We start from the raw sequence: 24,697 nt of genomic DNA on the forward strand, positions 1-24,697 counted from the left end.
TCTGAACACAGTGTCCAAATCAATGTAATGAAATATGTTATACATAATTTTACAGGAAGAGTGTGTGCTTCATTTGATTTGTGATTTGACCTGTATAAAATAGTCAGATTAGAGATGGTGTGATATTGTATCCAGGATGCTCAGCTTTAACCAGTGCACTTGGCTTGGGTGGGCGGGGGCATAAGGAAGGACTGCAACCAAACAAATAAATGCTCCAGAGCATAATAGAATGCTCCAGAGAGCAAGCGCATAGGGACAATGGAACAAGGCCATGTGAGCCAGAAGCCTCATTAAGGCTCTCTCATCCTCCTATTTTCATCTGTGGAGCATTGGAACATATGCTTGCTAGGGATCATTAGGAAGAGGATTGAAAATAAAACTGCTAATGTTATAAAACCTTTATATAAATTAATGGTGCAGCCAACTATGTTTTACTGTGTACAGTTCTGGTCACCATATCTCAAAAAGGACATTTTCTAAACTGAAGGAAGATTGCCAGGCAGGGGCATACCAAGGTTGGAGTGGACCCAGAGATAAGATTTTAAAATCTCCCCTTGCTCCCTTCCTCTCCTTCTTCTGGCCCCATGTCTGTGCTGCAGAAGAACGTTTTGGAAATTTGGACACATGTAAATGGACTAGCAAGCCAGAGGTTGCTGGTTCGAATCCCAGCTAGTATGTTTCCCAGACTATGGGAAACACCTATATCAGGCAGCAATATAGGAAGATGCTCAAAGGCATTATCTCATACTGCGTGGGAGGAAGCAATGGTAAACCCCTCCTGTAGTCTACCAAAGACAACCATAGGGCTCTGTGGGCACCAGGAGTCGAAATCGCCTCAACGACACACTTTACCTTTAATATACTGTAGCAGATTAACAGAGTACAGGAGGAGACTACAGTTACAAGATGTAAACAACAGCAGAACCAAATAATACAACAGTATCAGCTTTGTGAACAAGAAGGGGGCAATTCATGCTTGCTATCACAAGAACAGCTCTTCTCCCCTTTTGTGGGAGCTTCTGCTCCAAGCTTAACCATTTTTGTCAGGGCTGTAGCATGGCAGGATTTAAAAACAAAACAAAAGAATATTTTTCATTTGGAAAAGGCAGGTGAAGGGATATCCAGGCAAACCACAGTTTAAAATTAGCAAACAATCCAGGATGCCAGGCTAGCTCCACTCTTCCCCAACCCACAAGTATTGTGAGCCATTCTGGGAGCAAGGAACATTTTTTTGAGAACTTGTTTGGTTGAAAAACAATTGAATATATTTTCAACCACCACCAACCAACCAACCAACCAACCACCCAACCAATAACCCCCTGCCGCCACCACCCTTTCATTTCCACAGAGAGGAAAATGACTCATTGTAAGTTCTGAGGGGCAGACTTAGAGGGAAGAACCCAATCATTTAAAATCATTTTTAAAATACACACTCCATAAATGTGGGAAGCAGTGGGGGAAAACAAATCACACACCAAAACCACACAGATAAGAGTTGTTTGCTTTTCCTCTCTACTTGAACAGCTGGAAAGTGAGTCCCAGCTGAGCTCCATCCTTAGTTCAAGCGGAGGAGGAACTCAGAGCTCAAGATGAGACTGGGGAAGGAGAGGGATGCTGCTTTAAGCGTTTCCTTTCTCTGCTGCTGCAACTGGAGAAATCGGGAGTCACAGAGAACTTGCTTGGGGGGACTGCAGCTCTCACTCCTGGCTATAGGACTGGAAAGAGGGCAAAGACTGGCATGGACTAGTGGGGTGCGGGGCTGGGGGCAAATCAGCATGTGCAGGGCCTCCTTTACTTTTTGATCTAATATACATCATACGTAAAACATGTGTGCACACACACATACACATTTTGACACTCCATACTTTTGCATGGAGGCAGAATTAAGACAGTCCTCCCTCCCTCATTAAGGGGCATGGGGAAACAACTGGTGTGTTGTTGGGTTTTTTGTGTTTTTTTTGGTGGTTTTTTTAAGGTTGGAGGAAAATGACTCTGCACAAATTGTTCAGTGCATGACATTCCTAGAGGTGCACCTAGGTGATCTTGGAGCCTGGACCTAAAGGCCTTTGGAGCCCTCCCCCCACCCCCCGCCTTCCACTGCAAGTTAAGCATCATCACCCTAAACACACACACATACCATACACACCCCATTTTATCTTCACAACAATCCTGTAGATTAGACTGAGTGCATGAGAAAGAGAACATTGGGCCATGACTTCACACACAGACACAGAATTCTTCAGCACAAAAACATAAAATGACAAAGATAAGCAGCAAGGGGAACAATGGCTGTGTGTGAACAAGCAAAGCAATGATGGAAAACTATTGGGTGTTCCCTCTAATTTTTTTCCATCAGTAAGTGAAATGAGTTTTGTTCTCGGTGTCAGTGTCAAGGCATTGTGTGCATATGTACATTATTATGTGCCACTAATGATACAACACACACACCATAAATATGGAAGGAAAGAAACCTATTTTATAATTCTATTTATCTGTTTTCTGTTTTAATAACAATTGTAATTGCCATTGGTGGTTAAAAGTGGCCTATAAAAATAAAATAATAAAAATATTGCCTACGTTTTGTTTATTTAACTTTGTTTATTTAACTTTGTTTATTTAACTCCCTGTTGCCTACGTTTTGTTTATTTAACTTTGAATTAATCCTTGCTTTCTTGCTCTTATCCTGTATTGCCTGAGTGTTAGTTGCCCCTATAATTAGATAGTCAGTCACAATAGGCTTCCCCTTTCCTCCCAAATATCCTGGAGATTCGAGCTAACACATGCCTTAGATTAACCAAACTAGCGGCTTGCTAAAGTAAGAGTGTTAAATAAGGGCCTTAACTTGTAGACTAATTAATGTGTACATTTTTGTTCCAGCTTTTGAAGCTGATTCAAACCTTCAAGGCAGGTAATAACATCAGTAACTTAAAGATAAACATAGTAAGCTGCCTTCTACTGAGTCAGACCATTGGCCCATCTAGCTCAGGACTGTCCACACAGACTGACAGTAATTTCCCCAAGGTTGCAGGCAGGAGTCTCTCTCAGCCCTGTCTTAGAGATGCTTCCAGGGAGGGGACTTTGGACCTTCTGCATGCAAGCATGCAGTTGCTCTCCACCATCCCCTTAGGGGTATATCTTACAGTGCTCATAAATGTAGTCTGCCATTCAAATATAAACCAGGGTGCGTCCTGCTTAGTGGACAATTCATGCTTGCTGCCACAAGACCAGCTCTTCTCCCCAACTCAGGACTCCAGGAGGAGGATGTAAGTTGGGGTGAACCACAGGGAAAGAAATGGGGCAAATCCTCTTCTCTTTGGACACTTTAAGTCCAAAATACAAAAAATGCTAGGAAAGTCTGCAAAGGGGACTTTTTATACCTTTTGAAAAAAGGCTACTTCAGAACAGAGGCTACTTTATAATAGCTACCAGCACTCCAGTAAAACACACATTCAAGCAAACCACACTTGTGAAACTAACTCTCTCTCTCTCTCTCTCTCTCACTCACACACACACACACACACATGAATCACATGCACACAAATTGATATTACTTCTGAAGAGAAACACACTGGCTAAGCAAGGGTTAGGGCTTTTGGTTTTACTTTCCGGGGAGGGGGGGTGCAGGAAAGACAAGCCGAACAGCCAACTTTTGCCACATCCCCACTTACTCAGCAGCAACTCTCAATGTCCAAAATGCCAGTTGCGGGTGGGCGGAGCAGAAGACCCCAGGAGAACCAATCAGGAAGCTAGTTCTGGGAGAGGGCAGAACTAGCAGAGAAAGTTTTAACCCTTTCTTGACTCTGCTGCTGCCCAGGAAATGCCGATCGGGATCAAAGTTCACAGGGAGTGCAACTGTCCACTCCTTGCACACACAGCCCGATCCACCTCCAGAATGGTGAGCTGAGCTGCTGCCTCTCTGCCTGCTGCTCCTGTAGCTGCAGTGACTACAGGGAGAGTGAGCAGCACGGCAGCGAACAGGGACAGACTGCTTGGTCTTGGAGCCTCTTAGAGCTCGGGGCCTGGGCTGACCGTCCCTTGGGGACCCCCTCTTGGGGGCCCCTCGGAAGCTGTGGGCCAGGAGACTTTCATCTCCCTTTGTCTTATTAGCGGTATGCCCTTGTCCAGAGGCCGAGAGCACCTTCCAAATGAGGCAAGGCTACAAATTCTGGGGCTTTTTAGTTTAAAAAGTAATATTTATTCACAGTGCAGAAGGTTGCTCCCTCTTGAAATATCAAACTACATCCTCTCCTAAAATGCTTATTAGCCTTTTCTAAAGATACTTTATTGCAAGCAGAATAAAAAGCAATATCCAGTTTCATGGGATTTGGCTTATGTGGGGGCAATAAATCATAACATTGTAATGTTTTCTATATCCCTCATGTACTGTTGCATTCTTGTGCAATACACACCAATTCAGCAATAGCAAGGAACCTGCAGGAGCAGTTCTTGAATTTGAACATGAATGGCATAGACAAAGTTCTGTTATCAAAACTACCAATACAGACTTTCATTTGTTTTGCTTCTTCTGTGTTACTCTGTGGGACGGGGGGGGGGGGCAGAAAACAGCCTGGAGGTACCTGATATAGGCAGAGGTCAGGCACTTTTGCATTAAATCAGAATGCGGCAGCCAGGTTGGTCTCTGGGTCATCTCAGAGAGACCACATTACTCCTTTGTTGATGGAGTTACACTGGCTGCCAATAGGTTTCCGGGCAAAATACAAAGTGCTAGTTATAACTTATAAAGCCCTAAACGGCTTAGGCCCTGGGTATTTAAGAGAGCATCTTCTTCGCTATGAGCCCCACCGCCCATTGAGGTCACTTGAGGAGGTCCGTCTCCAGTTGCCACCAACCCGTTTGGTGGCTACAGAGAGATGGGCCTTCTCGGCTGTTGCCCTGAGATTGTGGAATGTGCTCCCTGCTGAGATACGATCCTCCCCACCTCTGGCTATTTTCAAAAAACACCTGAAAACACATCTCTTCAACCAGGCTTTCTCAGCTTTTTAAAATTTGTTTTTAAATTGTTCTGATTATTTAATTGTTGTTTTATTATGTTTTTAATTGTTAATCATTGTTTTTATGCTCTATAATTTTTGTTTTACTTATTAACTGATTTTAATGGTGTTTTAATGTAAACCACCCTGAGCCTTTTGGAAGGGTGGTATAAAAGTTTTAATAATAAATAATAAATAAATACCACTGACATTTAATAGATGCTTTGACAACTAAGATCTTTCCAAATTAATCTCCACCTTTTGTAACACAATTTTGCCTTTTTCTGTAGATGGAGAATTACTTCACCTCCTGGCTGGGAGGTGATCAGACATTATGCTGTCTGAGGCAATGAACCGGTGAAGAGATATAATTGGGCAGACGGGTTCAAAGAACCCAGCTGTCCAGCTCCTGGGAGCTGCCTAGCTTGCCCATTGCTGCAGCTGGCCTCATTCCCAGCTGGCTTTGTTGCCAGCTGGGTATTTTCTTGGTTCTCTCCCTCATTCTGAGTGAGAGAAAGAATTAAGAAAACACCCAGCCAGCTTTGTTGTCCGTGGGGCCCTTCTGGGTGCTGGCCACACCCCTTGCATGTGACATCATATGCAGGGGGTGTGGCTGGCATGCATGAGGGGCCACTACTTGCCTGCAATTAACAATATGAACCCCATCTGCAGGAGCATCCTCTGCAGTCTTAGGATGTGATGATGCACACAAGCACTATGCCATGAATCCAGGCAAGGACAGCAGGCGCATTCCTAGCTCCTGTTGAGAGATGGGGAGGAGTGGGCGGGGGGGGGGAAAGAGGCACACACCAGAGGGGTGAGGAAGGGAAAATTAACAGCATGTCCCAGTGGGACAAGGAAGGGTGATGGCAGTGGGTAGCAGGGAGGCCTGTGGAGAGGCATTCATGGTGAAGCCTGGAGTTTGCTGCCCCCTGTGCCCCTACTTGTGCCTGTGGCACTTCAACCAGCCTCATGGAAGGGCCGCCCCTGCTTCCTGGTCATTTTCAATTTTGCTGTGAAGACCTAAAGCTGCTTAACCATGTGCAGTTCTTAATTTTGAAATATTCGGAGGGGAGTGGGGGAAGTGGGGTTGGTCCCATAAAATGTCTTGGCCAAGATCCAAGTTAGAGTTAGCTGCTTTTTAACAATTCCGTTTAGTTCAATAAGAGTCAAGCATGCCCAATGGTGCGCTGGAATGTAGCCCTTGCTAGGAAGGATGTCCCATATTTATCCGAACAGAGGACGACTCTGAATTTAAAATTCAGAATGTAACCTTTAAATTCAGAATGTAACCATTAAAATGTAAGAATTTAACTTTTAGAAATACAGGTTAAATACAGATATACAGAAAGGAGACCCTGAATATAAGATGACCTCACATACAGACCGATTTCTAACATCAAAGAATTTGGGGGTGGGGTGGGGAAATCTAGTATTGGATGCAGGGAGTAGAGTTGGTCTTGTGGTAGCAAGCATGGATTGTCCCCTTTGTTAAGCAGGGTCAGCTCTGGTTTTATATTTGAATGGGAGACTACATGTGAGCACTGTAAGATATTCCCCTCAGGGGATGGGGGCTCTCTGGGAGACCACCTGCATGCTTGCAAGCAGATGGTTCCAAATTCGCTCCCTAGCATCTCCAGATAGGGCTGAGAGAAACTCCTGTCTGCAGCCTTTGAGGAGCTGCTGCCAGTTTGTGTAGACAGTATTGTGCTATATGGATCAGTGGTCTGCCTCGGTATAAGGCAGCTTCCTATGTTCCTAAATAGGGCATTTTCGGGGGGGGGGGCTTAGCATCTCAGCCTCGGTATGGGATTAAAATCACTAACCTTTACATAAACATGTATTGAAAGAAAGTGTGTGTTGAGAGGGACTACTGGCCACTTTGCTGCTTACCCATCTCAACAGTCTGTATGAATAGATGGTATATAATGGCGCAGCGGGGAAATAACTTGTCTAGCAAGCAGGAGGTTGCCGCTGCGAATCCCTGCTGGTATGTTTCTCAGACTAGGGAAACACCTATATTGGGCAGCAGTGATATAGGAAGATGCTGATAGGCATCATCTCATACTGCACGGGAGCTGGCAATGGTAAACCCTTCCTGTATTCTACAGCGAAAACCACATGACTCGGTGGTCACCAGGACTCAACACCGACTCGACAGCACAACTTTACTTTACTTACAGTATAGGCTCTAATCTTGCTATGGGTACACAAGTGTTTCCCACTACAAACACTAAAGTATGTTGTATGAATAGTAGGCCTGTGTGTGTTTAGAAAATTGGGATTCAGATTTGGATCCGATCCGACTTTGACAATTTTTGATTCAGATTCTGTGGGCTCTGGTGATGTCAGATATTGGATAGGATTCAGAATCTGTATTCTGACTTAAATTCTGATTCCCCACCCCCCACCCGTAACTGTCAATGGGGAAGTAGGAAAGAAAGAAAAAGATCACCCAAAATCACTGACTGATCCTAGAGCCCTGAAACATGCCATGCATGTGGGGAAGTAGGTTAGGGCCTCATGTAGTGAACTGGAGGAGAATTGGTCAGTTATCTGATTTCTGATGATTTTTTTGAATCTTTTGTAAAAACAGCTAAAAGTGGTGAAATCTGGCTTGTTTCAAGCCAGAACTGTACAAAACATTCTGCAACAGAAGACCCCTCCCACCTTGGACCATCATTCTGTCAGCATCTGGCACACATGAAGTCCACATTTGCAGGTCTCTGTGTTATCCTCCCCCCAAGCTATGGGTAACTCTGATTTTTGGTGATCTTTTAAAAATAAATTAAAAATGGCTAAGAATTGAGAAAGCTGGTTTGTTTCAAGCCAGAACTTTACAAAACCTTCTAGACATGAAGCCCTTCCTTGGACCATCATTCCACCCCCATGTGGAGGAATCTGCCCTTTGCCTTCATGAAAAAGGATAACAGCATGCCCCTTTTGCTCTCCCCTTATATCTCCTGAATGCATGGGCATAGTTATGAAATCTGGCACACATGAAGTCCACATTGGCAGGACTCTGTGTTATTTATTTCAGGGTTATGGGTTACTCCTCTGGTTAATTTTGAAATTTAAGAAAAATGGCTAAAATTTGTCAAATATGGCTTGATTCAAGCTAGAACTTTACAAAATCTTCTGGATCAGAACCCCTCCTTTGACCATCATTCCATGCCCATGTGGAAGAAAAGGGACATTCATTTGATTTTATATTAATTTTTTTCTTCCCTATTGCAGGAACAGACAGACCTTTTAAAAGGGATTAAAAGGACTCCACACCTTTTAATCCCTTAATGACTAGAAGGGAAAGTGAGAAATTCTTTCTAACCACAAAAAGAAATATTCAAAGCACTTTCACTTTTATTGACAGTGTGCTTCTGCAATGGGGAAGACAAAAAACAATATAAAATGAAATAAATATTTCCCCCCACAAATGGAGGTGGAATGATGGTCCTAAGGAAGGCTTGAGATCCAGAACATTTTGTAAAGTTCTGGCTTGAAATAAGCCAGAACAATCCTTTCCCCCCCTATTTTTAACTTTCCTCCAAAAATTCTCTGAAAATCAGGCAATTGATCAATTCTCTTCAAATTCACTACAGGGGGCCCAGACCTCCTTCCCCAATATGTGGCAGGTTTCACGGCTTTGGGACCAACCTGCGATTTTTTGTGATTTTCTTTTTGATTTCTCCATTCACCACTATGGCAGAAAAAGCACCATTTCATGCATTCCGAAAATTCAAAGTATTTCCAAAATTAATTTTGATACTTCAGAATTAATTTCAACTTTATAGATCTGATTTTCACACACACACACAAATTCTGATTTGGATTTTACCGATTTTTGCCTATTGGTGGCAATTTTGTAGAAAATCTGAATTTTTGAATCCAAATTTGCACATCCATTGTGAATAGAATTGCCAGCCCTCCAGGTTTGGCCTGGAGTCTTCAGGAATTGGCATCAATCTGCAGCTGATTGTTGAAAGCAATCCTGGAAATCTTTTTTTTTTCCTTAATGGCTTGATACTGTGAAAAAAATATGAGGAAAATACAGGGTTCGAGGGAAAATCCCATACCTTCTTTCAGTCGGCAGCCTCATGACAAATGGCATCCCTAATGGTCTCTTTCTCAACTCAGCATTCTTGATTTAAAACATAAATCAATCTCTCAGTTTTTGATTGACTAGGTTTTGACTCAGCCTCAGCAGCGGCCAGGACTCTTGACAAAGAAGGAGAGGCAGCCTAGGGGAGCCACAGAAAGCCATGGCAATGCTGCAGGGTTTCTCTAAAGGGAAATTCAGAACTGCACAATGGTGTGTGAGTGCAATTTGTACACATAGCATGCATTACTGCAGCACACACTTGTGCATTATCCTGGTCTGCACCCATGCACCCACATACTTTGTTGCTTAGCGTCACATTCCATCATATTAGAAGCCTGCATAGAGTGGGAGAAACTCTTCAGAACTGGGAAATTGACAGCACGATTTCAGAACTGTTATATTCACTGGTGAAGACATTGTGGGGTACAGCAATGGTGTCAGTGGGAAACGTCTTTGGAAGGAAAAATAGATAAACTTGATCAGAGTCTGGATTCTAGAGGAGCCTGGACAATAATAAAGAACACTTCACTATCATTTTTTGGACATCATCTGACATAATATAGCTTGAATTTTTTAACTATACAAACGTTGTTCTGAATCTGCACAGGGTTTTTTTTTTTTTGGAACTGCACATTTTGTATCTAGTTGCACATTAAAAAAAAAACAAAACCCGAGGTGCTGGACCTGGACTCAGACTCCAACACTGCGTGTTGATTGGCTGCCTCTCAAGCCAGGGAACCCTGAACGAGGCCCCCAGAGAGATTCTCCCAAGGAATTGGCCACCTCAGCATCAGGGTTGCCACGCTTTCCAATGCCCACTTGCCAGCACAGGGAAGGCACTGTGCAGGAATGGACAGAGAGGGCTGGCCTCCAGGTCACCAAAGAGAACGGCCTCTTTAAGGCTTCAGGAGGGAGGAGAGCCTTGAAGGGTAGTTTGGCCCAAGAGGGATATGAGGCCTCAATTGGGCTCTAGACCTTGTTGGAACAAGTTATCAGCTTGGTGTCGTGCAGTTGCATCTTAACTCAACATGTGGCTCACCTCTTCCTTGGAATTTCACTCTCCTAGTGAATGTCTGCCCTTTGACATCTGTGGTGGCTTAAAAAAAACAACAACTAAAGATCTTTTTATTTGTTTGGGCTTTTACCCCTTAGGGGCTGCCGGGTCTTTCAGCTGTTCTGCTTCTGATTGTCTTTTTTATGGTTGGCGCTTTTCTTCTTCTTCTTCTTCTTCTTCTTCTTCTTCTTCTTCTTCTTCTTCTTCTTCTTCTTCTTCTGCTTCTGCTTCTGCTTCTGCTTCTGCTTCTGCTTCTCGTCCTCCTCCTCCTCGATGTGTTATGGTTTTTACTGTTTCACTGATTTTAAGGTTTTTAATGTGCTCTTTTAAAAATTGAATTTTATTGTATTTTAACTTTTGTAAACTGTCTTGGGACATCTTATGAAAAGCAGTATAAAAATTGAACAATAAAATAAATAAATATCCCTGCCCCTGCTCCTTTTGCCACCTGGCTACTCAGAGGACAGGGCACATGCATCCTGAAATCCCTTGTAGAGGCATCTAGGAAGAATGTGCGGATCATGGCTCCCAGACATGTGCAAGCAACAGGTGCTGAAGGGGGTACTCCGGCCATTCACACCTTGCAGTTGTCTTGTTCACACGACCACAAGCGGGTGGGCTGGAGAGGAAATCAGGAGCCTATCTACCTTGCCCCAGTTGATCAATTACCCATCAGGGCACCGCCACCTGTGTGCCCACATGAGTAGTGCAGCAGCAAGCCCATCAGCAATGGGGATGGGGAGTAAGACTGGGCCACCAAGTATCCCACAATGCACTGAGTGAGCAGCACAGTGCATTGGGGAATCTCTGGGCTGCCTGACCACTCCTTACCCCTGGCCCTATTATAAAGATAGCTGTGGCAGCTTGGGAGCAGCTGCCTGCAGCACAGAGCCCCAGATGACCAGAGAGTAAGGTAGGAGGCACGCACTTGTACTCCTACCTCACTTTAAACCTGGGTAGCCAATCAGGGCTACCCAGGGGCGGAGTGGCAGGATCAAGAATGATTCCGGGTAGAAGACCAGCCCTACCTTGTCTAGCCCTGTCCTGTAGGACCAGGTACAGCAGGGCTGGTTGTGAGAATGGGTGCTTATCTATGTTCAAAGATAACCCCAGTGTACCCATAGCTGGCATGAGCTGCACAAAGTGTGAAGTGCCTGCTAGTGATGAAATGGCATCTTTTCCTCCTTTGGTTTCTAGAGCTTTAACACAGAAACAAAGCATATTTTTATGCTAGTCCCCTGCTAGCTGGGCAAAGCGGTACCTTTTAAACATGGTGATTCTCTTTATTTAGCAGGGGGAGAATAACTGGCCGTCTCCACCACCAGCACAGCACCCCGCCCCCCAGTGACTGTTGCTTGTGTCTGTCTTATGTTTCTATTTAGATTGCGAGCCCTTTGTGGACAGGGAGCTATCTTATTTATTTGTTTTTTCTCGGTGTAAACCGCCTTGAGCCATTTTTGGAAGGGTGGTATAGAAATCAAATCAAATCAATCAATCAATCAATCAATCAATCAATCAATCAATTTTTTAGTCAAAGCGTTGACTTCCACCTATAATGGTCAAATCAGTAATGCAGCAGGAAGGGGAAATCAGGGCTTCCCTTCTCCATTTATACAGTTAATGGGGCCATAAACTGTGTCTAGTTCTTGCATAAGCAAGAGGTTCAGAGATGATGATTATCATTTTAACACTTCCGTTTTCACAGTTTTGGGGGGAACTTCTCAGGCTGAGAAAAAGAGATGAGAAGAGGCAATAAAGAACATGTATTTTGTGACTGTAGTTTTATGTAAATCACTTAGGAACTACAGTGGTCCCTCTACTTACGAAATTAATCCGTTCCGAATGCACATTTGTAAGTCGAAAAATTCGTAAGTCGAAAAGCGGTTTCCCATAGGAATGCATTGGGAACGGATTAATGCGTTCCGGAGCCTAGAAAAAAGACCCAGAACCCCAGTAAGGCTTGCAAACTGCACAGGAACATTTCTTTTCAAGAATAAACAGGCAGTAAACAGGCAGGCAAGTCAAGGAAACCGCATGTAAAATTCGTAAGTCGAGGAAACCCCATCTAAAAATTTGTAAGTCGAGGAAACCCCATCTAAAAATTTGTAAGTCGAAAAAACCGCATCTAAAACCGGATCTAAAACAGCCGTTTGTAACTCGAAAAATACTTATGTTGAGTAGTTTGTAAGTCGAGGGACCACTGTATTGGCTTGGCTGGGAAATATTTTCTGTGGAGAATGAGGGAAGGTAAAACTACTGCCAGATAATACTGCTTAGCATTTACAAAGCCCTATTTTTTGTGTGTAAAGCATTTCACATTTTGGGGCTATTCCCACGATCAGGCAAAATCGGGCTAGGGGAGCCTAGCCCGATTTTGCATGATTGTGGGAGCCACTGGGCTCGCAGGCGAGCCTGGTGGCTCCCAGGCGGTTAACCCGCCTAAGCACCCCTCCCCTAAAACCGGGTTTGCGGAGCGAGCACTCCGCAAACCCTTTTAAAATTGTGAGTAGCCGCGGCACGGCTCTGCGCCATGGCTACTCACTGGGAGACCCCCAGAGGGGAGGCAGAAAGCCACCTCCTGGCTTCGGGGGTCTCGCCAGCATGCCCTGTGCGCTCACGCAGGGCATGCTGGAGCTTCCGGGGGCCAATCGGCCCCCACTCCCCCCAGCCCCCGCCGGCTCTATCACGGAGCCGGCAATTGTGTGGGAGGCTGATCTGGCCGCTCAGGGCTCCCACTCTGCTCGTGTGCAGGGAGAACGGGCTTAGCCCACTCTCCCCGCTGAGCTCCTGAAACCAGGTCTCACTGATCGTGAGACTCGGCTCTTTATCTTCTTGCAATGCGGGAGTCTCAAACTATGGCCTTCTGACAGATGTTGGCTTACAACTCTCATCATCTCTGGTTGCTAGCCATTGTGTCTGTGCATGATGGGAGTTGTAGTCCAACAGCTGCTGGAGGGCTGCAGTTTGAGAACCCTGTTGTAAACTTCATGACAACCCTGTAAGGCAGGGGTTGTCCAGCTTCAATCCCCAGATGTTGTGGGACTACAACACCCAATATCTTGTCTGGCCATTGTGACTGGGGATGATGGGAGCTGTAGTCTAGCAACATCGGAGGACTCAAGCTTAAGAATCTCTGCTGTAAGGTATGTGAAATGTTGAAGGCCACCTAGGAATTTCAGAGCAGAGGCGAGATTCGAACCAAAGAAGTCCCAGATTGTAACCTCATTTTTTAACCACTGCACTACCTCACTGGGTTGTACCACTTCACACTTGAAGTGAGGGCTCAGTAGGCTCACAGGAAGGAATGTTCTTTCACACAAACAACCCCACCCCCATAAACATAGAAAACTAGCATAGCGGGCTAGAATTCTTCTCTCTGCTTTTTTATGTGAAAGGATTTTCTTTCCCTTTTGAAAAAGGATTCCATCATCTGAGTCATGCAAATCTCCTGAAGAGTGCCATGGTACAACCCATTCCAGGGGGTATTTCGTGTAAAGGAGGGCTTCATTTTCCTGAGGAGGAGTTCAGATATAGCCAGGAGACTGAAGATCCCAACAGTACCTTTCTTCCCAAACTTAAGCTGTGTACTTCTTGATCAGTGTTCCCGCTAATAGGGATCCCCAGATGTTGACTACAACTCCCATAATCCCTAAGCAAAAGCCATTCCCTCAGAGTTTAATATCTACAGGCCTATCTCCAACCTCCCATGGTTGGGCAAGGTGATTGAGAGGGTGGTGGCCTCCCAGCTCCAGGTGGTCTTGGAGGAAACTGAATATCTTCTAGACCCATTTCAAACTGGTTTTCGGGCGGGCTATGGGGTGGAGACTGCCTTCGTCGGCCTGATGGATGATCTCCAATCGGCAATGGACAGAGGAAGTGTGACTCTGTTGGTCCTTTTGGATCTCTTGGCAGCTTTCGATACTATCGACCATAGTATCCTTCTGGAACGTCTGAGAGTGTTGAGGGTGGGAGGCACTGCTTTGCCGTGGTTCCGCTCCTACCTTTCTGGCAGATTCCAGATGGTGTCGCTTGGAGACTGCTGCTCTTCAAAATCTGAGCTTTTATATGGGGTCCCACAGGGCTCCATACTGTCTCCAATGCTTTTTAATATCTACATGAAACCATTGGGAGAGATCATCCGGAGATTTGGTGCTGGGTGTTATCAGTATGCTGATGACACCCAAATCTATTTCTCCATGTCAGCATCATCAGGAGAAGGCATATTCTCCCTGAATGCCTGCTTGGTAGCAGTAATGGGATGGATGAGGGATAACAAACTGAGATTGAATCCAGACAAGACGGAGGTACTCATTGTGCGCGGTCGTCACTTGGGAAGCGATATTGATCTACCTGTTCTAGATGGGTTCACACTTCCTCAGAAGGAACAGGTACGCAGTCTGGGAGTGCTTCTGGATCCACACCTCTCCCTGGTTTCCCAGGTTGAGGCAGTGGCCAGAAGCGCTTTCTATCAGCTTTGGTTGATACGCCAGCTGCGTCCGTTTCTTGAAGTTCATGATCTCAAAACTGTAGTACACTTGCTGGTAACCTCCAGACTTGATTACTGTAATGCGCTCTATGTGGGGCTGCCTTTGTACATAGTCCGGAAACTACAATTAGTACAAAATGCGGCAGCCAGGTTGGTCTCCGGGTCATCTCGAAGAGACCATATTACTCCTATATTACAGGAGTTGCACTGGCTGCCGATAGGTTTCCGGGCAAAATACAAAGTGCTGGTTATAACCTATAAAGCCCTAAACAGCTTAGGCCCACGGTATTTAAGAGAGCGTCTTCTTCTGCATGATCCCCATCGTCCAGTACGTTAATCAGGGGAGGCTCGTCTGTGGCTACCTTCATGTCGTTTGTTGGCCACCCAGGGACGGGCCTTCTCTGTTGTTGCCCCGAGACTTTGGAACGCACTTCCCGTGGGAATAAGAGTCTCCCCATCTCTAGTGGCTTTTAAAAGGGGTCTAAAGACTTATCTTTTTACCCAAGCTTTTTAGCTTTTTAACTTTTAATTTTTCAAACTTTTGATTGTTTATTATTTGTTTTAAATTGTTGTGAACCGCCCTGAGACCTTGGATTAGGGCGGTATAAAAATGTGCTAAACAAACAAACAAACAACATCTGGGAATCCCTGTTAGAGGGAACACTGCTCTTGATGACATCCAACAGTACCTGGCTTGTTAGCTAAGACCCTCTCCCTTATTCTCCTGATCTCCCTGTTTAACAGAGATGGTTTCCATTTGTTGGCGTCTGTCCCTGATAATATATTGTCCTTGTTTTGATCCTGTTTTGCTTTTTGGGGAGATGCTAGAGTTGCCTACAATGCTGGTAATAGGCACACATATGAATTGGGGTGCTTTAAGTTTCAGTGCCCTCCCCAGGGTCTCTAGAAGGTAAAGAACTGAATGGGGATTCCATAAATCTTGACGGTAGTGTGGTAGTCTTCAGTCTTTTTGGACCTTGGACTTGCCTCTTCAGCTCCTACAACAGGAGACCCACCTTTCTTCCTTTATTTTCTATGTTCATTCCTTTATTTCCTCCTCTCTCTTTCCATTTGTATTTTCTTCCTCTCTGTAGCAGAATAGCTATCTGACCCACCATGTGATACCATGTGTGGAATTACCGATCTCACCAGATATCAATTTTTTAAACTGCTGCCACCAAGTAGACTTTTCTTTGCTATGGCTGTGTCTACTAAAACAGCCCTTCAACCTTTGCTGTAATGCCAAATCAACAAAACAAAACAAAACACCCAACCAAAAGGGAAAAGGCTTATAAGCATGGGGTGGAGACAAACAGCTTATAACCTTTAAATGCAACAAGAAAGTTTACTTTGGAAAAATATGGTCAAGTTAAAACATTAGCTTTAGTTTCTTTTTACAGTGGAATATTTTAGAAAACGAAACTTACTAATTGAGCATAAAGGAAGAAATAAAAAGTTGGGAAAACACATCCAATTAAACGATCTACAGTAAAACTGGTCCCTAGCTCTGAGTCTTCTTCTTCTTCTTCTTCCCTCCTCCTCCTCCTCCACCACCACCACCTCGTCCTCTCCTCCTCCTCCTCCTCCTCTCAGCCTTTGCAGAGATTTGGCCAGTTCCTAGTGCAGTTTCAGGTCATGGTCACAGTTACAGACTTCGGGTTCAATCCAGCTTGGTTCTTCTGTTATTTCAGCCCTTATCAGGGAGTCTCCACTCTTTGTAAGTGATTTCAATAATGGCTATATCCACAACACTGACTCTCTCAGTCTTGTGTGCTAGCAAATCTTCAGCTGGACTCAGTTCCTATGATTCTCCAGCATGTAGTTTCTTGGCTGCACTGCTTGTCTTCCTTCTGGTTCTCAGCTCCGACTTGATTCTCAAATCTCCATACTGAACTCTCACTGCTGACTTCCAAAACTGAACTGAACTATGCTAAAAGCAACCCCCTTTTATACACAATTTTTGCTTAACAGTTTTTAAAACATCCCAATCAGTGGAAATTTGTTCCCCATTTTGTTTTACAAAATGCAACCAATTATATCAAAATTCCTCCCTCACAAAAAAATTAACTCAGTATATTGCAACATCTTTAACTGAATCTTGCTTGAGCAGAAACCATGAACTTTTGACTAGCTCTCTTTGCAACATAGAGACCTTTGCAACCATATTAACAAAGAAAACCTATTTACAATAATGAAGAAGTTTAGGAATATTAAAGCTATTTACAACATCAGGATTTATTTACAAAAATCAGGCAGTCTAGGCCTCATTCCTTCACACCCTCCCTTCTTGTAAAGAACCATAACAAGAGCAGCAGCAACAACAACAACAACCAGAGAACGGTTTTTTATGGTGGTGATTCACCCTAGGGCTTGCCATGACCCAGTTGGGAAAGGACTGTAGCTCAATTATAAAGAACACTAGCCAACCCGCACAGAGCATCTGTGCTCTCTTTGAGGCCGGCTGTATCACCCTCCCTCCCTTCTGCCCCACACTCTTGCCCCTCTTCCCCTCCCTCCCTCGCCACTCTCTCTTGCCCCTCCCCTCCCTCGCCACTCTCTCTTGCCCCCTCCGCTCCCTCGCCACTCTCTCTTGCCCCCTCCCCTCTCTCGCCACTCTCTCTTGCCCCCTCCGCTCCCACTCTCTCGTCCTCCCTCCCCTCCCACTCTCTTGCCCTCCCTCCCCTCCCCCTCTCTCTCACCCTCCTGCCCCAGTCTCTCCTGCCCTCCCCCTGCTCCTCTCTCCTGCCCTTCTCCTCTCCCCTCCCCCTCTCCCCACTCTCTTGCCCTCCCCTCCCTCACTCTCTATTGCCCTCCTCCCACTTGCCCTCCCCTTCCCCCTTCCCCCTCCTTCTTGCCCGCCCCTGCCCCCACCTCTCTCTCTTGCCCTCCCCGCCCCACTCTCTTTTGCCCTCCCCCTGCCCCTCCCCCACTCCCTTTCCCTTTCCCTCCCCCTCCCCCTGCATTTCATTTTACAGTACTTACTGGCCACTGCTCCTCCACCCAGGCGGCGAACACAGAAGTCCCGCCGCCTGGTTCCCTCCCACCCCAGCCTCCTGCGGGTGTCTGGCCTTGGCGGCTGGTTCCACCGTCGCCTGGCCGTGAGCCGCCTCCGCCACCTGGCCTGCCGCCGAGCCGAGTGCTGCCTTTGCGGCTGGGCCTGCCAGGCCCGTTGCTGCCACTTGTTAGCCTCTGCGGCCAGCCTCCTCTCCCCCACCCCTCCCCCACCCTCTTGCCCAGGCTGCCAGGCCAAGTCCCGCTGCTGCGGCCGGGCCCGCCGCCACCTTGCCCGGGCCCGCTGCCTCGCCTCCACGGCTGGGCCAGACCTGCGGCCACCATCACCGCCCACAGCCTGGCCCACTGCTGGTCAAATTCTCCTGGGTGCGCTGCGCCAGCCAATCAGGTGCCTCAGCAGCCCAGCCAATCAGCTGGGCTGCCGGGACGCATTTTCCCTGGCACACCCAGGAGAATTATATATATAGATCCTGAATGCCGAAGGCCTCAGAACCCAAGTTTAATCCCTGGCATTTTCAAGTAGGGTTGGAGAAAACCTTGTCTGAAACCCTGGAGGGCTTCATTGTAGACCGTAGACTATACTGAGCTAGGTGGACCGTGGATTTGACTGAATAGAAGGTAACCCCATATGTTTCATAGCTGTGTCCACATCTCCTGTTCTGGCCTGGCCTGGCCTGTACCTAGGTCATATTCTCCTGCAACTGCATACTCTCCACCGTGGAAAAATAAGACTGGACAGGAATGGAGGAAAGAGCTTCTCTGCTTTCTGCTGAGTTTCCCCACAACGACACGGCTTCCGAACACCTAGGCTCGTTCCGTTTCCAGGGGCGTACCAAGGTTGGAGTGGGCCCGGAGATGAGATTTTAAAATGGGCCCCTCACTGCCTTCCTCTTCTTCTCCTGGCCCCATGTCTCTGCTGCAGAAGAATATTAAGTGTTGGAAATTCTCTGTGGTGAGAGAATCCCTTTCTCATTATAGCAGAGTGCACAGAGGCACAACACAGCGGTAGTTTAGTTAGGCATGCGTGTATGCTGAGAGTAAAGTAACTTGGAGCCAATTCATAGTTTCAAATCAATATATAAGGCATTTATTAAGGAACTCCATTCTAGATAGGAAAGTGAGGAGTTAGGATCTCTAATCTATCTATCTAGCTGGATGCAGATGGATTCTGCATCTTCTCTGCACATATGGTGCAGGGAGAGAGGCTTGCCATGTTGCAAGGTAGATGGACAGGTAGGAAGAGAAGAGAGAGAGGAAGGAAGTTGAATCCCTAAGAGTAGCAATCTACATTTCAAAGGGATAGCATCAGAGCAGTGGAGAAGTGATGACCAGTGTCTTGACTCTCTAGCCCTCTGACTTACTAGTCTGTCCTCCACTGTCTGAGACAAAGAGACAGCGCAAAGTCCTTTAACTTCCAACATTAAGGACATGTCTTAAATAATGTAGCAGATTAACAGAGGACAGGAGACTACAGTTACAAGGTCAGGGCTGTTCCTAGCGGGGCTTGGGGTTGAGGGCAAATCAGCATGTGTGGGGCCTCCTTAACAGTTCAGTTAATATGTAAAAGTGTAAACCACTTTGAGACTTTTGCAGGACCATCTCAAACCTAGCAGAACAAGTCTATTAAGCTTTCCGACTTCAGATAGAGTCTCAGTTTTTAACATTGTGCTTTGTGGAAAAACCCTGCCCACTCTCTCCATGGGGGAAAAAAAATGCAGTAGCACTATAAAATCCACTTTGCCCAGCTATTCCAGAATACTGTGCGAATTCTTGAGGGGCCCAAACAGCAATTGAACAAAAAAGAATGTGAGGATGTAACAAGTATATTCATGCAATATGCATTATCAGAAACATTTCAACATCTAACAACATATTCCCATCCCACATATTTCTTTCCCCACTCCCCCCTCTGTTTTCTAAAGGATCCAAATCTGCTGTGTCCCTTAGTGTTCCTCAGGGGAGTAGCTATAATTAAACGGATGGGTTCAAAGAACCCGGGGGCCCCCACTCCTGAGAGCCCCCCAGCTCCACCCCTCCTGGTTTTCTTCATTATTTTCTTCATTTCCCTCTCTCCAAGGGAAATGAGAACAGACCCCCATCTTTCCTAGCTATGCCCCTCCATCTATGTCCCTAAGCATTTAGGAATACAAAATACAAGCATTTTCAAGGGCAAGAGAGATAGGCAGCTTGAAAAATAAGTTAGGAACATAGGAAGCTGCCATATACTTTGTCAGACCATTGGTCCATCTAGCTCAGTATCGTCTACACAGACTGGCAGCAGTTTCTCCAAGGTTGCAGACAAGAGTCTCTCTCAGCCCAATTTTAGAGATGCCAGAGAGGGAACTTGGAACCTAGGTGCTCTTCCCAGAGCAGCCCCTAACAGGAATATTTTACTGTGCAGTGTTCACTCATGTCTCCCATAATGCAAACCAGAGTGGACCTGTTTAGCAATGGGGGCAATTCATGCTTGCTACCACAAGATCAGCTCCTTATAATTCGATTTGCAAAGTCTTGTTTTGAAGCAAGTATATAAAAACAGCCACAGACCATAAAATAATGAAGCACAATAACACTAGAGAATCCACTCTTTGTGTGCATCCCCCCCCCCAATAATAATTTCAAGTTTCATAGCAGGCAGGATTCATTGCAAGCTACATAGCAAGGAGGATTCCCCCAGTTCCAGATCAGCTTTGAGGATTTAACTCCACCCCACCCCACAATACAATTCCAGCATGTCTGGGCAGAAAGCAAGTTCTCAAAAACCCATATTGCTGTTCCATATTATGGTAGCATGATCTTTGGAATTTGAATTTCAGCAGTCCAAACAGTGATTTTTAAAGGATGTTTAAAGAAATACAGCAACAGTAGATAATCTACTCCTTTCTTGTGTGTATTTGCTCCCCGCCCCCCATTATAATTGCATGTTTCACATATCTGAAAGGAAGGAGTCATTGCAGCTTTCAAACAGCAAGCAGGATTCCCCCAGTTTCAGATCAGCTGTGGGTCTTTAACTCCGCCCTACACCTTGCTGCATGCACCAAATTAATCCAAGTGGGTCTACCTAACTACAGCACAAATTCTAGCTTGTTGCTGGCTCTCCCAGTGTTCTGTCCAAGCCTCAAAGCAGGCAGTGTGGACTACAGGATTCAATCCTCAACAAATAGCCAGAAGCAAGCAAGTAAATTGAAAAAAAAGCTGCACCTTTGCTTTAAGGGCAGCCTCTCAGCAACAGAGTCACATGAACTAGCAGAGGAGTTCTGAGGAGCTCTCACAGATGAGAGTACTGGGGGAGGAACTGCGCATTCAATTGGGCCCCTCAAGGAGCATGCTGAAGCTGCACAGCCCAAATCTCAGGTGTGGGGCTGCTTGGGCTTTGCAGCGAAAGCAAACAAGCCAGTAGGAGATGTGGCTATTCATTTGGCTATATTTGCAGTGCTGGAGTGTTGAGTGGATGACAGGGGAGAGAGACAGGGCGACAGGCAGAGTTGCTGCTTCTGCAAAGTTTCCTTTCCACTTGAACAGCTAGCACCCAGCTGAGCGGGGAAGGAGCTGTAGACGAGGCTGGGGAAAGACAAGGCTGCTTCAAGCCTTTCTTTTCTCTGCAGCCGCTCTCCTCTGTCACTGACAAAAGAGAAATCGTGAGTCACTGAGAACCTTGGGGGCCCCTCAGAGCACTGTTCCCTCTAAGGCGTGCACATGCGCACTCACACGTTTTTTGATGTCTGCTCAGTTAATTTTAGATCCCGCTCAGGTTGAATCAGGATGGCCCCATTCTGTTTCCATAGACTTCAGTTGAACTCAATTTCTAGGTAAGTGTGCAGTCCATCTTTCACTGAAGGTAGAGGCAAAATTGATGTTAATTGAAGTGGATTGTGCCCTCAAATAAAGTCGACTGTTATGGCGCCTGCAAACTCACTTCATTTTGAATTTATTGCTCATTTTTTCAATATTCTTGAAGACACTTGACACGATGTTTCTGAACACAAAATGGCAGCACTTAAAAAGATCACATCTGCCTCACCCTTTCCCACTTTGCAATGTGCCAATGTGTACACACACACACACACACACACACACACACACAGTCACACACACCCCATGCTGTGCAATGTACCATCTGCCTTGTAACGGAACATGCACACACAGTTGTGCAAGACTGCTTCTGCACAAAATGCATGAATTGTGCAAATGCAGTTGCACAATGGACGGCCATTGGAAATAATGGCCACCCATTACACAACTGTGTTTTCACAATTCTTGCATTTAGTGCAAGAACGTTCTTTCACAACTGTGTGCACGTTCCATTACAAGGCAGATGGAACATTTCCCAGTATTTCACGCACACATACACACACACCCTGTGCTCTTCACATAGTACTTGCTGCATCATGCTCATTGATTCAATCAATAGAAATGTACTTGGTCCCCCTCCTTCCTTGTGGCTGCAGTGCCTCAGAAACATCCATTCATTGCACAGAGCTATAACCTATTCAACAGTGGGCTGTGCTTAGATAGCATGGGTATGAAGAGAGAGAAGAAGAGTACACATACATGTACTGCTTGTAGCAATGCGACGCGTCTGTTTCCTAATGCAATTGTATATATTAAAGCTAATTGGGCAAACAACAGCAAAGTGCTGTCTAGAGACACTAGAGGCATGAGATAGCAGCTCATTAAACGTATCCAGAATAATAGCCACTTTGAACCCCATAGAACATAGAACAGAGGAAGCTTCCATATACTGAGTCAGAACATTGGTCCATCTAGCTCAGTATCGTCTTCACAGACTGGCAGCGGCTTCTCCAAGGTTGCAGGCAGGAATCTCTCTCAGCCCTATCTTGGAGAAGCCAGGGAGGGAATTTGGAACCTTCTGCTCTTCCCAGAGCAGCTTCATCCCCTGAGGGGAATATCTTGCAGTGCTCACACTTCTAGTCTCCCTTTCATATGCAACCAGGGCAGACCCTGCTTAGCTACGGGGACAAGTCATGCTTGCTACTACCACAAGAGCAGCTCTCCTCCCCTACAAGCTGCTATCTCATGCCTCCAGTCATGAAATGTGCTTTGGGCATCCTGTGACTGGGTGACTCTGGGCCAGTCATGTATCTTTCAGCCTAACCTACCTCACAGGGTTGTTGTGAGGAGGATAAAAATTAGCATGTATACTGCTCTGAGCACCTCGGTGGAAGAGCGGCACATACATGTAATTAAATAAATAAATAAATAAATAAATAAATAAATAAATAAATAAATAAATAAATAAATCTGGATAAGTCCTTACAACGCTGGACACTGGAATCAGATCATCATGAGTTCTAAAAATCATCATATTTATTGTGCATTTTCCATTACTTGGCTCATCAGAGCAGCCACAGGTTATACCTTTTTAAAATTTCATCTGGGTGGGTTTCAAAAGAGAGTGGATAGAGATAATTTTGTCTCCCTCTCTCACAATGCTAGAACCAGGGGTCATCCCATGAAACGGAAGGCCACAAAATTTAGGACCAACAGAAAGAAGTACTTTTTCATGCAGCACATACTTAATCTATGGAATTCTCTGCCACAGGATGTGGTGACGACCACCAGGTTGGATGGCTTTAAAATTCATGGAGGACAGATCTATCAGTGGCTACTAGTCTGTTGGTTATAGGCCACCTCCAGCCTCAGAGTCAAGATGCCCCTAAATACCAGTTGCAGGGGAGCACAGCAGGAGAGAGGGCATGCCCATACCTCTTGCCTGTGGGTTTCTCAGAGGCATCTGGTGGGCCACTGTGGAAAACAGGATGCTATACTAGATAGGTCTTGGGCCTGATCCAGCAGGGCTGTTCTTATTTACTGAAATGCCATCCTCTCTGTTTTGGCAACAGGCATAATTCTGCCCTGGACGATATGGTTTTTATAGTTCTTTGCTTCCTTGAGCTGTCCCTAGAACAGCCACTGGGGGGTGGTGGGGGTGGTACTTGTTGGGCCTGCACCTGGGTCCAAGGATACTGTAGTTAGCCATTTTCTGGGCTTGTCAGCTGCCCTGCAGAATGCAGGACAGCCTTGATCCAGCGACAGGAGATCCCTTCTCCTTCCACCTTGATTGTTATTCCACAGCAATGGATTGTAGCACTTTCATCAAAATAAAATAATAATAATAATAAGGAGGAGGAGAAAAGAGACCTTGAAGAATATATAAAAGACAGTGAAGAAGATGCACTTAAAATGGTCATTAACGAGAAACTATTCAACACCAATGAAACAAAGCAGGCCTACAAGAAAGAACAAGTCAAGAACCGAGCAGAAAAATGGAAAAAGAAGCCCCTGCATGGTCAATATTTGCACAATATAACTGCAATAAAAAGCAGCTTTACTGGGAACAGCCTATATACTGCGACAATATCTATAACAACATTGACAATAAAATTCAGCCATCCTAGGTCCTTGGGAAGGACTCGATGTCTAGATAAAACAAACCAGTCAATAACACCTGTCTGACTGTGTAAACAAGAGAATAATAATGGACATGCATGCAAGCCATAGGGTTGTAATTTTGCAGCCCTCAGGAACAACAGCCCTCAGCAGGCAAAAATACTCCTTCCCTTTTTCTTTTTCTTTTTTTTTTTGGTCCAGGCAAAGTTTTCTGCACTGAGCAGGAGGGTTGGACTAGAAGACATCCTGCGTATTGGAGATCCAGCTCCAGATGGCATCAACCTTTTGCACGAGTAACCCTAATGACCACTGGGGGCATTGGGAGCAGATATAGACAGTTAGGATCTTCTTCTCTTTCCTGTTTATCTCTGCCTCTATGACCTCTCTATTGATAGAATGTACTCAGGAACTTCCTGAGAGTGACTTTCTTCTTCTTCCCAGGATGCTTCTAGCTCGCTCGCTCTCTGACCAACATGTAGTCAGAAGTTAGATACAGTACAGTGGTCCCTCGACTTACGAACTACTCGACATAAGTATTTTTCGAGTTACAAACGACAGTTTTAGATCCGGTTTTAGATGCGGTTTTTTCGACTTACAAATTTTTAGATGGGGTTTCCTCGACTTACGAATTTTACATGCGGTTT

Source organism: Hemicordylus capensis, chromosome 4 (assembly GCF_027244095.1).
Source record: "Hemicordylus capensis ecotype Gifberg chromosome 4, rHemCap1.1.pri, whole genome shotgun sequence".
NCBI lineage: Eukaryota > Metazoa > Chordata > Lepidosauria > Squamata > Cordylidae > Hemicordylus > Hemicordylus capensis.